At 36.9% G+C, this 14915-nt stretch overlaps 1 protein-coding gene across 2 annotated transcripts in view; it reads right to left on the bottom strand.

The window, feature by feature from the left end:
* RASGRP3 (RAS guanyl releasing protein 3) overlaps positions 1–14915 on the bottom strand; it is a 157752-nt gene that overhangs the window by 78032 nt on the left and 64805 nt on the right. Inside the window, exon 3 of one of the 2 annotated variants that reach the window (XM_072634145.1) lies at positions 11966–12086. The exons of the other annotated variant lie outside the window; for it this stretch is intronic. The gene's annotated coding sequence lies outside the window, so the exon portion shown is untranslated. The remainder of the gene's footprint in view (positions 1–11965; positions 12087–14915) is intronic. 2 annotated transcript variants of the gene reach the window in all.

Raw genomic sequence — 14915 nt, 5'->3', positions numbered from 1 at the left:
ATCACTCAGCGCCTCCCTGAAAATCTACTTTCTACATTTTTTAGTAGTATTTGAAAATATATATAAAATATTTTTAAATAATTTATCTTGGATTTAATCATTTATCATAAATCTGTGGATTTTTTTCCTACATCAAAATCTTGATGATGCAATGTTGCATCATAACTATACAGTATTGCAAACAAATCATTACGTGCATATATTCCTACTGATGCATGCTGGACTTCTGACAATGCATGATATGCTTGCCTGCTAATACTTGCTTGTTAAGACCTATTCGTCAACTTGACCACTGATAGGTTTTGCATTTTGTGTGTTTATTTGGAAAGTAACGCAATCACTATGACTTTAACTGTTATACAACAGATGAATCATGTACGATCAATTTTTTCAAAATTTTCTTCTCTTCTTTCCTTATGCTTCCACCGCCCTTTTATTTTATTCAATGCCCCCCTCAATTGCACTCGAGGCTACTACTGCCCCCTTGGATCATTTCAGTACCCCTCAGGAGGTAGTGTCGTCCACTTTGAGAACTTATGTTTAAAATGAAACTTTTTCCAGAATCTTCCATTTAGGCACAATTTATCCCTCTTCTGAACTGCTATAAATTTAGTTTTTATTTCTTCTATGCACTTGCTATATTCTCCCTGTTATCATAATGATCTGGTGTTTCATATCTTTCCTACTAGATTTTAATCTCCTTGGAGATGTTTTGTATTTTATTTGCCTCCATAGCAATGTTTTATTTGCCTCCCTTAGCACCTAACACAATGCCTTATACATAACAAAGTTTCAATAAGTGTTTAGTAAATGAATGAGTAAATTTGAAAATGAGTTATCTCTTAATAATGTACAAGAAACCATAAAAAGGACTTTTTAAATTCAAAGCAAGTACAACAAAGGAGGGATCCCTAATGATGGTGAACATTAACATGTAAGAGGTTAGAGGTTAAAGAGATACTGATGGAGGTCAAAGCTGTTCAATTGCAACTTTCCTCTGTAGACGCAAGTCCTGTCCCAAGGCCATAACATTCCAATATATCTTTGCATGTCCTTCTGAGGGCAGAGACTGGCCAGGCAGTGAGTGAGAATATCAGATGACTAGGGATGAAACTGCCCAGCACAGAGCTGGATCAGATGTACTAACTGGTGGGGTGACTATAACAAGGGATACAGGTAGTAGATCAAAGGTTGAAGGTGAAAGGACAGAGAGAACAATGACAAAAGCAGGGACAACACAATTCCCTCTTTCAGAGATCAGTATAAGATTTTGACATTTTCTCTCCCCTTTCCTGTGTTTCCAAAAGAATTCCTGTGCTACAACCTGTCATGAATTTAAACTTCCTGCCTCCTGTTCTCAAGCTGTGGTTGGGAGACATAAGAGGAAAGAATCAGATTTACATCTGAAATGTTTTTTGCCTGGGGGGATTGAAGCAACTGATGGGATGTATATAATGCTTTTAATTTTTCTATGCCTCTAGATAATTAAATTAAATTGCTTAATCCTGACCTTAAATTTTAAATGATTTAAGAGCAGACTGAATCTGTAAAGAATAGGAGTGTCCAATGGGTTTGGCAAGAACCAACGATTGACAAGTAATGATTGACTGATAGTCCTAGGCTGAGTCCCCTTATGGTGTAATGGGGTGTGGTATTTGATGATTAACTGTGTACTTGTAGCACACACCCCTTTTGACTGCCTCGTGTTCCAAACTATTCCCAAGACCAGGGTGGGAAAATATTTATTTGTAACATGTGCATCTTCTCCAGTGGGATAAATGATCTTTAACCTGAACAGAGTAAAATGCAAAAAGAAACCATAACCTAAGACAGGAAAGGAGAGAATGAGTGTGTTATCTATCCACCTTAAATGAGTTCAACTATTCAAACCCAGATGAATTCCAACCAAGGCGATAGATGCTTGTAGATATGATCTAAGAGTTGCTATTTATAAGGTCTAAGAAATAATGAGGAATAGGACAGATAGTAGAAAAATTAAGATGTCAATTTTCCAAGAGGGAAGAATTTATTCTGAAGAACAGAGAGGGGATGATTGTACCAGAAAACTTCTAGAATGACTTATTTAACTAATGACTTGTATTTAATAAAAACAATAGCTAACATTTATGTAAGACTTCAAGGTTTACAAAAGAGTTTTACAAATATTATCACTTTTGATTTTCACAACAAGCCTAGGAGATGGCTACTATTATAATTGACATTATATAAAGAAAATGAGGCTGAGGGAAGTTAAGTGTTGTGCGCAAGATCACACAGCTAGGTCTCACGGTGAAAAGAATTCTGAGCCTAGAATCAGGAAAATGTGATGTCAAATCCAGCCTTCGACATTACTCACTGTGTGACTCTGGGTAAGTCACTATTATAAAATGGGGATAATAACAGCTACCTCTCAGGGTTGTTGTGAGAGTCAGAGATAAAGCTCTTGTCATAATGCCTGGCACAAAATAGTACTTAATAAATACTTGTTCCCTCCCCTCACCCAGTGAGGGAATTGAAGGGATTAGGACAGCAAATGATTAATTACAGAAATTGAGCGAACCATGTTGACTCCATCTTGTGACTCATTTTTGGAGCTAGCATGCTTTCTATCCAATTATGGGTCTAGTCCAATTTCTATCTTGTGAGAAAATTTCATTCAATTGTGAGAATTGGGAGGAACCTTATTACATTGCTTGAACCTTGCCTACTTGGTTAAGAAACTGGAAGGACCTAGGTTACGCTGACCAGAAACCCAGTCAGATCCAAAGATTGATGCAAGGAGTTTTCTCGAAATTATACATCTCAAGCAACCCTTATCTATGACCCCATCCTGATCAGTTAGTTATCCATGTTTCCATATTCTTCGATTATTTACAGACACTTGAAGGGAGTGGAACACCTTTTTCTGAATTGTACCTGTTCACTTTGCCCCTCCCAACTTGGAAAGTCCTCCCTCCAACTAGAAATCAGATTACCTAATGTTGCATTGTTTCTTTTTAATTAATTGGCCTTATTTAATTAATTATTTTTAATGTATAAAAGTCTATCTCTCCCGTATTTGAGGGACCTGGTCCCAATTTGTTGAGCAATTGATATTCTGTGCTTAATAAAGTGTGCTCAGAAGATCAAACCTTTATTTCCTCAGTCATTTCATCTTTCACCCACCACACCAGCCAGTCAGCACGTGAGGCTGGGTTTAAACTGAGATTTGCCTTGAATCCAGGTCCAACTCTCTAGCCAATGTTTTTCTAGCTAATTACAAAAGAAACTGTTAATCCCTGTTCATCACTGTGAACAAATCTGAAATGATAAACTTCAATCTCTGAGCTTACATACTTCTAATTGTTTGTATTTGCAGCCTCTAAATCCCAAACTGTAGGCTCAAACCTACCCTACAGGCCATAGAATGATCTTGGCCTCACCTTAGGAGAGGAATTTTAGAGTCTCAGGGATGCTGTCAATCCTAGAGTAAACTAGATTAAATTCCTGTTTTACTAGCCCGGTCCCTGCTCTGTCATGACCAAGTTCCTACTCTGTGGCTAAGCATTAGTAGTAACTAGGTCTCTCTATCACTGACTTGTGCCTGTCTCCTTGTGTTGTTTTTCTGTTGTTTTTTTTTTATAATTTTTAGTAAGTTATTCAATAAACATTCATTAAGTAAGCTCTTACTATGCACTAGTCACTGTGCTAAGCACCAGGCATACAAAGAAGGGAAAACACAGTCCTTGCTCTCAAAATGTTCACTCACTAATGGGAGAGACAACACACAACCAACTACATATAAACAAGCTCCATACAGGATAAATTAGAGGTAATTAGCAAAGAGAAGGCACTAGAATAAGGGGGATAAGGAAATATTTCCTGTAGAACTTGGGATTTTAGCAGGAACTTGAAGGAAGACAGGAAGCAGAGAAGAGGAGTGAGATTCCAGGCTGGGGGGGAAAGACAATGAAAATGGCTGAAGTAGAGAGATGGAGTTTCTCATTTAAGGAACAGCAAGAACGCCAGGATTGCAGAATATGACTGGGAGTAAGTTCTAGAAAGACTGAAAAAGTAGAAGGGACAAGTGATGAAGGGCTTGGGAATGAGTCCCAGTCTTTTTTTTTTTTTTTTAATTTTTTCACAGAATGCTAATTCCATTCAACCAAAAATGTATTAAGTACCTATCATGTGCAGAGAAAAAACAAGTTTTACCTTCAATTGTCTGACTGTTCCATTGGAAATGGACCTCCCAGGACTTCCAGGGTCTGGAGTTCTCCTATTAAACCAATGCTGCATCTTGGTCTATACTACTTGTCAATAGATCTCCTCGATGCTTCTTTCCCAAATACCTGTACCTGATTCTAGTGCCTACAATCAGACCTCCTGGACACTATGGGGAGGGTCATGTATTTCCCCTGTTATAAATTGCCTAACATTTGCTGACAGGTAAATCTCTACTTACTATAAGGGTACCATAGTTATGGTAGCACTTCAGCTGCTATATCACATTACAAGCAAATTCTAAGTTTGTGATTGACTAAAACCGTCTGTCATTTGAATTCTGCCAAACCAAAACTTCTCCATTTTGTACTTGTGCAATCGATTTTTTGGAGCCTGACTATGACCTTACATTTAGTTTTCCTGACAAATTTTATCTTGTTGGTTTGGATTTACTCTAATCTGTCAAGATTACTTTGGGTTATGATTCTGAGATTTATCATATTAACTATTCCTCACAGTTATATTTTGTTAATAAATCTATCATTTTCCTTATCTGTCAAATGAGGAGATTGGCTGATGTGGGAGATCATGGGCATGGAATTGTGTCAATATATCCTTTAGTTTTACTGAATTGATCACCCTCTTTTTTTATTCATTGGTATAAGAAAGGAATCGCTGAGAAGGAAAGGGATTGACATATATTGGGATAGACATTATACAATATAAAAGATACAATAAAAATTATTTTTAAAGTAAGGTTAAAACATAATTTCATCATCCTTTGAAGTGAGGAAGTTAGGCTAGATGTCCTGTAAGGTCCCTTCAATCTCAAAATCTATTAGACCTATGATCTATATAAGTAGTGATCCTAGTCTGGTCTAAATGGGCCTATGTCTAAGAGTAGAGCTTTGAGTTTCTACTCCTCACTCACATCCCTAACCTCTAATATTGAAGAAAAGTCAGATACAAAGAGGGATGAAGGAAGAGGTTCTGGATGACAGTGTAGTTACTATGGTGAAAACTATCTTCAAAACATATAGCCTACTGTGTATATTAAGAACAACACATTCTTACATTCCTATTATCACTTTTCTCAACCACCTCTCTGCATACTCTATGGCTTTCAGACAGATGAAGGGGTGGTTTTCTCAACGCCTAAACAATTGCCTGGTAGTACTGACTATTCCAGGACACTAAGGTATCATTCAGGGATTTGGTCTGGCAGAGTTCCAGACTCATTCTTTTTCCTTTCTAGGGATAGATATTGGCTTCTGGGATTCCAAAGTTGGAACAAAGATTAGGAAACTATCAACACGAAGACAATAATGACTCATTTAGATAGTCAAATCAACAAGCATTTATGAAGTACCTAATACACCACAGTGCTGACTTGTGGAAGATCTTGAACACCTGGCAATGGAGTCTGAACCATATTCAGAAGATGACAAGAAGGTACCCAAAGGTCTTAAGCAAATGAGGAGTAACATGACCAGATCTGTGTGCTAAGGGTGTTGAGTGTGGTTGGTGAAATCTGTATCGGAGGGGGAAGATAATAAAGGATAGAATATCTTTCAGTAGCCTATTATGGTTGTGGGGCATCTATATGGGTGAATCTGTATGTTGGGGTGAGTTCTCCCCACCACAGCCTAATTAACATAAAAAACAAAAAAAAAGTATGGGGCAGATAAGTTAAGTGACTTACCCATGGTCACACAAATAGCGTCAGAAGGGAAATTTGAATAAAGATCTTCCTTATACCAGCCCCAGCATTCTAACCCCTTTGCTAACTATCTTGCTTCACCATGATGTCTCATAAGGAAAATGAGACCCCTAAGGGCTATTTCTTTAGAGAAAAAGATATTAAAAAAATATTAGGACAATTTTGATGATCAGAAAAAAAGCATGCTTACAAACCTTAAGACATTATATAACTGTGAGTTATTTTTTGTTTGGATATATAGGGAACTCCCAATGAGGCAACTTCCTTTAGCAATAAATAAGGGTGTAACTTATAGTTTTAGAGAGTTCCCAGAAGCACTGAGAGGTTAACAAGTTGTCCAGCCAGAATTTCTATGGGATCCTAGTTATAGAGTTTGAAGAGATCTCAGAAGCCACTCAACCAACATCCACATTTTATAGATAAGGAAACTGAGACAGAAAACTGATATGACTTGCTCAAGACAGATAGTTAAGTATCAAATGCAAGTCTTAAAACCAGGTCTTCCTGACTTCAAAGCTGGCTTTTTATCCAAGGGATCCTAGTTCATTAGTTTTAAGACTATTCTTGAAATACTTCCAATGTAATCTTCCAGAACAATGTAGATGACTTTTAAAAAAACTAAAACAATTTGTTGCTTTATGTGAAGGGAACAGTTCTGACTTTCTACAGTCTAAGCCTTATCCTAGAACATATCATATAATCTGCAAGATAATTTCAGCAGGAAAAAAATCAAGGAAAAAAATTTTATAAACAGCCCTGGAAATGAAGCGGGGTTTATACCTGATCAGTATGGATCCCCCATTTGGATAACAAGTGTTATGTCTAACTTTGATTGTAACCATGAGTATAGGCTAAAGACACATTTTTTAAATGATGGTATCATGGGAGAAAACAAAACAAAACAAAATCCATACTCTTTTTCTCACTCATTTACTTGGTCCAGTCTATTTACTTCTGGCTGTCACAATCTCAGTCATCTCCTTCCTCATCTTACCCCAATCCTTTTCCATTTGTATACTGTGTTTCTAACACTCGAGATTCAAATCCAGATTATCTATTCAATTAAAAAAGAATTCATGAAGATTTCAAAAAAATAACATTTTTTCCTACTATTTCCACCCCTTGAATGTGTCATCTCAGTGCTAATCTTTCTTCCCATTATGTCTTCTCTTTGAATTAATTTCACTTCCTCCTTTTCCTTCCTATTTCCCTTCCATTAACTAACTATTCTTTCCATCACTCCCCACCAAAATATTCTCATCACTTTAAAAACTGTGCCACATCTTTAACCTGACACATTGTTTAGCATGTGAAGCTAGTCAATTGTAATGATGTTATCCTTCAGGGAAATAAAGCCTGAGGTCCCTGCTCATCTAAGTTCCAATGTGTTACAACTTTCACACATGCTTCATCAATCAAGGGAGAACTTGCTATGCTTAAAATAAAGGTATCACCTTCCCTCCCCCTTGCTTGCACATGTGAGGGACTATAGGTATGAAACATTTCATAGCCTCTCAAGTTTAGGTGATATGTTTGGTTAATTTTGCTAAGTTGTTTTTCTTTCTCTCTTTTTATTTTTTGTACCCAGGAGAGTAGAAGGATTTATTTGGAAATGGCTGTTTTCTAAGAGGAGAGTATATCAATAGTTTATTTTAATAAAGCAAGGCATAAGAACTTAGGGCAGCTAGGTGGCACAGTAGATAGAGTGCAGGGTTTGGAGTTAGGAAGACCTGAATCCAAATCTGGCCTCTGACAATTTACTGGTTGTGTGACCCTGGGCAAGTCACTTAACCCTGTTTGCCTCAGTTTCTTCATCTCTAAAATGAGCTAAAGAAGGAAATGGCAAATAATGCCAGCATCTTTACCAAGAAAACTCAAAAGTGGTCACAAAGAGCTGAAAACAATTCAATAATAAAATAAGATTTTAGATTTCCCACCATACCCAGGTCTTGATCAAAACAATAAAAATAACTCTCAATTTTCAATCTCAGGGCACTCTATGAGCTGGTGGATTGGAATTATGTACAGTTACCCCTTCCACAGGGGTGAGGCATTCCTGCAATAAGGAAAATTCATGTAAAAAGTTTTGCCCTCCCTTTCACCAGAGAAGTCTGTTGTTTTTTTCTTTTTCTTTCACAGGGTGTTTTCAGTAACTTACTGTAAAATTTGGGTTAAGTATTTATACTTAATATGGCCACATGTAGGTCAATGTTAAGTACTATACATAGATTTTATGCATTTGAGTTCCTAAACCATTTTTGTGTGTCCTTTGTCCAACTTCTTCATGTTGCAGATAAGGAAATTGAAGAGTAAATGTACATGTTCTTTCTATCAAATAGCATGAAAGCCCCTGGGAAGCAGGAACTGTTTTATTTTGCTTTTGTCTTTCATATCTAGATCCTACCATAGGTCCTAAAACACAGTAGGTTAACTTAATAAATGCTTAATGACAGGCTGACATTTCATGGGTATATATTGAATTGAAGAGATAAGTTATAATCCTTTCTCACAGAATAGAAAAACTTCCTGTTTCTGGAAAAAGGGAATAGATCCCCAAAGGAAAAATAACAAAATAGTGATGGGAGAGGGCAGAGAAGTATTCATAGATATGAAGCCACTCAACCTGAGCTTATATTGGCAGCATGGATTAATTTCCAAACACATATACTCACTATTGCATGCTTGTTTATCTTTAAAATATTCCATCCCGTGGCTTTTGCAAAACACACACATATACACACACAATCAATCTGTCCACTAAAAGCCTGTTAAATCAGAAGAATTACCAGTACCAAGTATCAAAAACAAAAAATGCTCAAAACCCCAAAACATCCATCCATGAGTGTGAAATGGATTTCCTCAGGAGATAGTGGGCTCTCCTTCACTGGAGGTATTTAAGCTGAGGCTTAAAATGAGCTTCAACCTCATCTCCTCATTTATTAGTGTATCTCCCACTTAGGCTATGTCTATATGGTGAAAGTGTCAAAGCACCTACTTTGTAGCAGAAACTACCATGCATATGGCACTGTTATAAATTCCTGGAGGATAGGAATTGTGTTATTGTTCATCCTTATATCCACAGAGCCTAGTACTGTGCTCTTCTTTCCTATTCTCTTTGCTCTAAGAGTACTCAAACATTTTGGTTTCAACACCCCTTCCTTCTCTTGAAAATTATACAGTGTTCTGAAGAGCTTTTGTTTATGCAAGTTCTATCTGCTAATGTTTATCATGTTAGAAATTAAAATGTCTTAGAATTAGGAAAATAATCTTGACCTTAATTACCCCCTAAAATTGTCTTGGGGACCTCTATTGTTCCTCACATCATACTTTAAGAATCAATACCAGGCAGATTTCAGAAAAACCTGGAAAGACTTATATGAACTGATGCTGAGTGAAGTGAGCAAAACCAGGAGAACATTGTACACAGTAACAGCAACATTGTATGTTGCCTCTTCTCAGCAATACAAAGATCCAAGACAATTCCAAAAGACTCTTGACGGAAAATGTTAACAACATCCAGAGAAAGAACTATAGAGTCTGAATGCAGGGCAAAGCATATTATTTTCACTTTTTTGTTGTTTTTTTCCCTTTCTTGTGGTTTTTTCCCCTTTTGTTCTGATTCTTCTTTCACAACACAATTCTTGATTATACATGTATAACTTACATCAGATTGCTTGCTGTCTTGGGGAGGGGGAGGAAAGGAAGAAGAAAACTTTTAGAACTCAAAATCTTACAAAAATACTGAAAACTATCTTCACATGTAACTGAAAAAAAATACTGTTAAGAAAAAAAAGAATGAGTGCTATAGAGAAATATCCAAGAGATGCTGATGAAAAATATAAAGTGCTTTTTAAAGTCTTTTACGAATATGATTTATGATTATTTCACCATCAGTTTCCCTCAAAGGAGATGACTAGTTTTATTTTGTTCATGAAATCTTCTCTCCGTACAAATCCATGGAGAGGATTTACATGCTACTTTCTGCTTACAATTAGGATGGGAAAGAAAATAGATACTGCAAAAAGGTATTTAGATTAGGAGTTATAATATTATTTAAATATTGGTGTGGACCAATATTTTGGAGGCTGTAGAATTTCTTTGATTCAGACTTTTAAAAAAACAGACTATAATGATCCTTTACTTCTCTAAAATAATTCCATTGTAGGTCTCCTTATTGTCAGGAAAAAATATATAAGGAAACTATAAGATGTATTCTATTCTGGAGCCTTAACTAGGGTGGGGGCAACAGGTGACTTCAGGCACCAAAATTTAGAGGTATTGACAACACTTGCAAACATGCAACAGCTTAGAAACAATTGAGCTCAGTATTTATTGTACAAGAATAATTAGATAAAAATGGAAAGCTACCAGATGGTGCGCTTCTGACCTGAACTTTGACAACCCCAGATGAACTTCTAGCCATCTTATACAACTCTACCCTTGGTTTCTGAAGCAGCATTTGAGGGCTCATTTTATGCCACTTGTCCTGGATATATTTTCTATGATTTGACTCAGGTTTAAAATATGTTAGTTACAACTTGTTTTCATTTTTATGGTTATTAGAACACCTATGTCAATGCTTGCAGTATACCAATGAGTTTTGTCCTATTGAGTACTCAAAATAAATTCTTACTGTTAATCCATTTATTGTCCCAGACAGAAGATCTGATTTTAATCGATTCCTTTTTTCTTATACTGCTTCCACTGAGTATGGTTTGCTTAACTTGTATTTTGTATAGTAACTATTAAAACAGGCTTTCTCTGCAAAAGCTTCAAGGGTCTTAAGGGCCAAGTGACAATACCACCACTGAAAATGGCACACTGAGAAAGATCTCCATTTGAATCAAAAAGTCTGTGTCTCAGTTCCACACCTCTAAACTGAGGCTTCTACGATCCACACTGATTAATTTAGCACAATGGGAAATTAGACTATTCCTATTTAGTGACAATTAGCTAGTTACTAATCAATTAGAACTTCAATCAATTAGAACTCAACCATTCACTCAATGAACATTTATTCAACACTGACTATATTTAAGGCACCATGGTACCTATGGAAGAGGCAGGAATGTGCTGGAGCCAAGGCTGATTGGCTTGTGAGCCATTCTTAAATGTTCAATCAGAACATTTACACATCGGAAACCACTGGATTTCTTGTATTGTTGATTGTCTAAATTTAGGAAAATGTTAATACAGATTGAACTTGAAAATGTATGTATAAACCTCCGCCCCTCTGCAACCCCCCACCCCACCCCACCCCCTGCCCATTATCCTGGTTGTCAAACATTCCTAACGTAGCCCTGTATTGCCTGATAAACATTTAAGTCCTGCAGTAGAGCAATAAAAGGGTCACAGAATGAAGTCATCACCAGAATGGAGGCCTGGTAACTGCCAGCTAACAGCCACGACAAAATCTACAGCAACAACTAACGTTTATAAAAACACTTTAAAGTGTGCAAAGTGCTTCATATCCATTATTTCATTTAGGCCTCAGAACATCCCTGAGTAGAGAGCATAAGGATATATTGCATAAAGACATTGTCCTCAAAGAGCCTACATTCTTGTCAATTCACACAGAATCACTCCAAAATGTCAAAGGTCTATGGGCACAATCTTACCCTAGAATCATGAAAGTACTGAGTCTTCTAAATATAATTATTAATAATACTTCCCATAATGGTTTCTTCTAGTCCTCAATTTATGATCCTATGAATAAATAACTTTAAAATTCCTACCTATGGGTCATTTCATTACACCTGCAGAATATCTTTATTAGAAAAGGCAGTTAACATTGTCCCTATTATACAAATTATGAAAATGAATTCAAAGTAGTGGCTTGCCAAAAGACATATGGTTAATGCATGGAAGAACCCGGACCAGAATCCAGTTCTGTGGTTTTCAGCCAACCCAATTTTGCCTCTTATAAATGTTAGTAGCCACCCCAAAGGAATTATCATGTAGAAATATTACACCATTGTTTGCTAGTGTATATCAACAGTCAAAAAGAGATGCTGAAGACCCGGAATAGTAAGTGAAACTTACATAAAGACTAAATTTAGAATGAGAAGTTCACAGGCTTCTGTGGTAATCTTCGGGGATTTCACAAGTCTGCAGTTTCAAATGGGCACCAGCTGCGATCTTTCTCATGAACCAATTACTAAACCTGCAATTAAGATGTGAGTTAAATGAATCTGTGATCTCCCCAGTGCACACTCTCTCCAATGCTTCAGATCTCCATGTCGCTCATCTTGTGTGTCTGTAGGGAACCCACTAAGCTGATATCTGGAGTCTTGCAATTTCTAAGTTTCCCCATAGCTTTCCCTTCCCCATAGACACATCTTGGATGGAGGGGATGGGAGAGTGGTGGCAGTTACAGTTGTATAAATAGTCAGGCTCATTTAGGCTGACAGTTACGATTTCTTTACTTACAAATTTCCTCTCTACCCTCCCCACCCCCACCCCATGCAATCGGAGTTAAGGGACTTGCCCAGGGACACATAGCCAAGGAGTGTCTGAGCTCAAATTTGAACTCATGTCTTCCTGACTCTAGGACTGGTGCTCAATTCACTCCACTACCTACCTGCCCTTTACAAATTTCTTTAAAAAAAAATCTAGAACAACTTGAGTTTAAAAATTTCACAGGAGCACACTAATAAGCTAAACTTTAGATAGCACTTTAAGGTTTGCAAAGTGCTTTACAAACGTCTCATTTTAAACTTACAACATCCCTGGAAGGTAGGTGTTATAATTATCCTCATTTTTAACAGATGAGGAAATTGAGGCATAGAGGGATTAAGTGATTTGCCCAGTGTCACACAGGTGGCTGAAGCTGGATTTGAACTCAGGTCTATCCTGACTCCAAGCCCATCATGCCATCTATTGTATTGCCTACCTACGTTATAAATCATATCATAAATATGGAGCCAGAAAAGACCTTAGATATCACCTAACTCTATACTTTTCTTTTTCAGATGAGTAAACTGAGATCCAGAAAAGTTAAATCACTTTTCCAAAGCAATACAGGTGGTAGAAGTGGGATTTGGGTCAGCTAGGTGACACAGTAGATATAGTGCAGGGTCTGGAGTCAGGAAGATCTAAGTTCAAATCCAGCCTCAGGTACTTACTAACTGTATGACTCTAGGCAAGTCACTTAACCCTGTTTGCTTCAGTTTCTGCATCTGTAAAACAAGCTGGAGAAGGAAATGGCAAACTACTCTGCTATCTTTGCCAAGAAAACCCTAAATGGGGTTATGAAGAGTCAGACATTTACTGAATAGAATGAACAACTGCGATTTGAATTCAGGTTTTCTGACTCCGAATTCAGCACTCTTTCATCAAATTCAGTTTAATTTTGTTTTCTTTGCTTTAGGAAAATTCTTAAAATTAGTGAAAAGGTTTTACTTCAATAATTCCCACAAAATTTGGATGTTGGGTCTATTGCACATTCAAACAGGTTCACTTTTAAGAATTTGGAAAAAGTGGAAAGGAAATATGTGGTAAAATGTGCTTCAAAAAATACATACCTATTCATTCTACAAGGGTGGTGGTGCCTTTTGACTTTATCCCAAATGCTACGGTGAATAAATTCCCATTTGCTCACACTTCCTCTGTTAGGGCATGTGACTTAGTTTTCTGTGACTAAACCTAGGAACAGATAAGCTGACCTTGCTTTCATGGTCCCAGGCAGAAGGTGAGATGAATTTTGTCCCTTGTTTAGGCCATGACTCTGTGTGTGAAAGTGGTTTTTGCTGCCATTGTTGTTTCTATGTTATTAACTAACTTGAAAAAGAAATTGGGGGCAGGAGGAAAGAGTTCTTACTACTCCTAGCAGCTGGCAGGACTAATTGTGGGTGGGTGGCTCAAGATCACCTGTTTCTGACCTCTTTCTTCTTAAGGTCATCTATGTGCTATCTTTTTCAGAAGGAAAAAAGCAGGGCTAATAGCACTTGGAGGAGAAAAGGAAGGGATAGTGAGTCTTTAGTCCTATCAAGGTATACTACTTATACTGTGCTCAATACTTAGACTGTAGTCAGAAAACAGTGGAAAAAATTATCAAGGAAAGCAGTGTGTTCTTTGAATTCCTAACAATAGTAAGGCTTACATTCTCCCCAGGACAGTGTTTATGCACATATAAATCAGTTAACATGCTGAGCTTTGTCTCTCTCAAATATATAGGGAACTGAGCCAAATTTATAAAAATAAGAGCCTTTTTCCAATAGGTAAATAGTCATAGGATATGAGCAGGCCATTTTCATAAATCAAAGCTATCAATAGTCACACATACACAAAATGTTCTAAATCAATATTGATTGGAGAGATACAAATTAAAACAATTCTGAGATACCACCTCACACTTATCAGATTGGCTAACATGACAGAAAAGGAAAATCATAAATACTGGAGGGGATGTAGAAAAAAAGACACTAATCCACTATTGGTGGAGTTGCAAACTGGTGTCCAGGCATTCTGGAAAAAAAATTTGGAACAATGCACAAAAAAATGTAGAATTATGCATACCTTTTGACCCAGTAATAACACTAATAGGTCTGTATATCAAAGAAAAGAGGAAAGGATATAATGCATACACACACACACACACACACACACACACACACACACACACTATTTATAGCAGCTCTTTTTGCAGTGGCAAGAAATTAGAAATTGAGGGGAGGGTCATCAAATGGGGAATGGGGATTATAAGTTGTGGCATATGACTGCAATGGAATACTATTGTACTATAAGAAATGAAGGGGGCAGCTAGGTAGTACAGTGGATAGAGTATCAGTTTGGAAGTCAGAAAGACTCATCTTTCTGAGTTCAAGTCTTAACTTGGCAATTCACTTAACCCTCAGTTTCCTCATGTATAAAATGAACTGGAGAAAAAAAATGGCAAACCACTCCCATATCTTTGCCAAGAAAACTAAGCCAAAGGAATGGAAAAATAGCAGACAATGTGAAATATCTCATTGGAAAACAAGTGACCTGAAAA

The sequence above is a fragment of the Notamacropus eugenii genome, chromosome 1, assembly GCF_028372415.1.
Source record: "Notamacropus eugenii isolate mMacEug1 chromosome 1, mMacEug1.pri_v2, whole genome shotgun sequence".
Lineage (NCBI taxonomy): Eukaryota > Metazoa > Chordata > Mammalia > Diprotodontia > Macropodidae > Notamacropus > Notamacropus eugenii.
The sequence above is the reverse complement of the archived record's forward strand: the minus strand, read 5'-3'. Positions and strand labels throughout refer to the sequence as shown.